The sequence below is a fragment of the Sprattus sprattus genome, assembly GCF_963457725.1.
Source record: "Sprattus sprattus genome assembly, chromosome: 7".
Taxonomy (NCBI): Eukaryota; Metazoa; Chordata; class Actinopteri; order Clupeiformes; family Clupeidae; genus Sprattus; species Sprattus sprattus.
The window spans coordinates 7,609,209-7,612,093 of record NC_137926.1 but is presented as its reverse complement, the minus strand read 5'-3'; the positions used below and the strand labels follow the sequence as shown (position 1 = coordinate 7,612,093).

At 48.0% G+C, this 2,885-nt stretch overlaps 1 protein-coding gene across 1 annotated transcript in view; it reads right to left on the bottom strand.

Annotated features, from left to right (window-relative positions):
- The window catches only part of LOC308368430 (methyl-CpG-binding domain protein 2-like), a gene marked incomplete at its 3' end in the record, with an annotated part of 48,417 nt that overhangs the window by 12,716 nt on the left and 32,816 nt on the right, over positions 1–2,885 (bottom strand).

The following is a 2,885-nucleotide window of genomic DNA, read 5'->3' as shown; positions in this document are numbered from 1 at the left end:
AGACAGATGAGCCTGTGGTTTTTGTTTATATAATTCACATTTTTTTTTATTTTGACACACAATGCAACATAACAATGACATAGGTATCCAGGTTTTCTACAAATACCATATCACACAAGGACCATTGCTACAAAGCACAAACACAAAACAAAAAGAAAATAGACAATCACACAGACACAGCACAGCTGCACATCCATACAGATCACAATACCTCCCCCTCCCATGACACACACCATGATATACAGGACATTAGGTCTATCTTAACATCATTCCTACTCATCCCCTATCGTTAATATATGTCAGGAAACTATCCCACATAGCTGGGAACACGGACACTGAGTCTCCCACCATGGTCAGCATTAGTTCATAAGAGAGCCAGTGAGGATTGAAAGAAGAGTGGGGTGAAAGAGAGAAAGATAAAAGAAGCAGTGATGAGAGGCTGGAGACAGGCAGATGAGCAACCAAGAGAGAGAGAGGATGGAGAGAGATTCAAAACAGGACAGGGAGAATGAGGAGAGGAACAGAAGACACACAGGACCTAGCTGTGCTGCTTGAGCTGGCTGTCTCTCTCTCTCTCTCTCTCTCTCTCTCTCTCTCTCTCTCTCTCTCTCTCTCTCTCTCTCTCTCTCTCTCTCTCTCTCTCTCTCTCTCTCTCTCTCTCTCTCTCTCTCTCTCTCTCTCTCTCTCTCTCTCTCTCTCTCTCTCTCTCTCTCTCTCTCTCTCTCTCTCTCTCTCTCTCTCTCTCTCTCTCTCTCTCTCTCTCTCTCTCTCTCTCTCTCTCTCTGAGAATCTCCACTGAGCAGCTACCTTAGACTGTCTAGCACTGCCTCTAAGCTCTTAATACACACACTTTCATGTCTACAGACACACACACACACACAAACACAAACACACACACACACACACACACACACACACACACACACACACACACACAGAGAAAGAACGAGAGAGACAGAGACAGAGAGAAAGAGACACACAGCAAGAGAGAGCATCTGCTTCTCTCTGTGCCATTAAGGGTTAAAAATAGAAAGTCTGTTTGACAAACAAAACAAAGCAAATGCATCTTCTGCTCATTCCAGGAACACACACACGAACACACACACACACACACACACACACACACACACACACACACACACACACACACACACACACACACACACACACACACACACACACACACTATAATGAAGGCCACTGCCTCCTGCGCACGCTTCAGCAACGGCAAACACACAGATTGTCCACAAACACCAGCACAGCTTTCCTCAAGGACAGGTGAGCCTTGAATGCGAGGGTTATGTTTCCAGGTGCTCTGTTTAATCGCAGGAAGTGTAAGTGGGTAAGTGAACGAGCGACGACTCAACCTGGAGTCAGGAAGTGTTCACAGTGGGGGGGGTTCGTGTCCCGCCTGCAGCTCCGGGGGCCCCCAGTTTAAGAGCGCGCAGCTTGTGGACGATGTGCTAACCATTAGCGAAAATGAGCTCACTGAATGAAAAGGCCCCCCGTAGTGCACCGAGAAGAGCTATTTCGCCGATCGGTAGACAAACACGCGTGTTCTGTCTGCGGGCACGGGTTGGATCGGTGAACAAATCTGCTCTGGCGTGGGGCTCCAAAGCAAGCTGGCAGGCTGGCATGGTCACATGCCCACACAGGCTCCGTCAGATGATAATAAGAGACGGAAACATGGTAGGCGTGTGGGGTGGCTTCAATAAAGCGACCGTGAGTGAGGTTAGAATGATTCTGCTAACTCTCGCCTAACCTGGGAACTGAGGAGTACCCCCCGCCCCCTGACCTCAGCGTGTTGGAACTGCGTGAAGTGACTGGCTGACAGAGCTGTCCGTCTATCGGTCCTGTTCTTCCTGATTGGTTCATATAGTGGGAACTGAACTTTCATTGGCTGACTCTAGGGCCCAGGAGAGTCCCAGAGACTATCCATCTCAGAACATAACGTTTTTGTGATGGTAATCAGAATATTAAAGCTGGATAGCCTCAATACTTCTGGCGAATATCACTTACAGGGGCAGTCAGGCAAGGGGAGTGGGCACGGCCGGGCCATCATCATCATCATCACAGCCATCTTGGATGGAGGGAGTCTAATGTTTTCTAATGTTTCTCATTGGGGTGTGGGAGAGAATATACTCATTTAGCAAGAAGGCAAGAGAGAGCAGAGCTGCTGATCCATGGGATACACCAGCGCTAATAGCCCCAAGATGGAGGAAATGCATCTCATAGTTGACAGTGCTGTGCGTGTGGGAGCCGGGGTTAATATAAACAGACATAAACAACACAACTGTGCTAAAAGCCGCACGTACGTGCAAAAAGAGCACACACACAAACAAGCACTAACACCAAGACACCGAACGAACCTTCTGCAGTGAGTGACCCTTAAAAGACCATATCCAGGGCATCATCCCTGTGTACATATTGCCATCTAGTGGCTGTACAAAGAACTGCAGTGCTGATTCACAAACATAGTTCACCACCAACAATGTCCAACAACAGTTTACCACATCCTGCAGATAATCACTCCAAGGCCTAGCAGGTGACCACAGAGTTGTTACTGATCTCATAGAAGATCCAGACTGACAGAACTCTGGGTCTCAGTTAGAAGCTAGAACGCCAAATGGCTTTGCCTGTTCCAAATGATGTCAGACCAGGACTAGCCGTTATCACTCACCATCCACCCTTCCCTCCCTCCCTCCCTCCCTCCCAGAAACGCCCACACAGCGAAGGAAGCTTCACCCCCCACCCACACATACAAGCACACACAACCAGACACACACAACACTATATTGTAAGATGTAGCACGCTAAAGATATGCTGTAGAATTTACTCTTACCTGCACTTCTGTAAGTTACACTTTTTTGTTAGATGCTAACTGC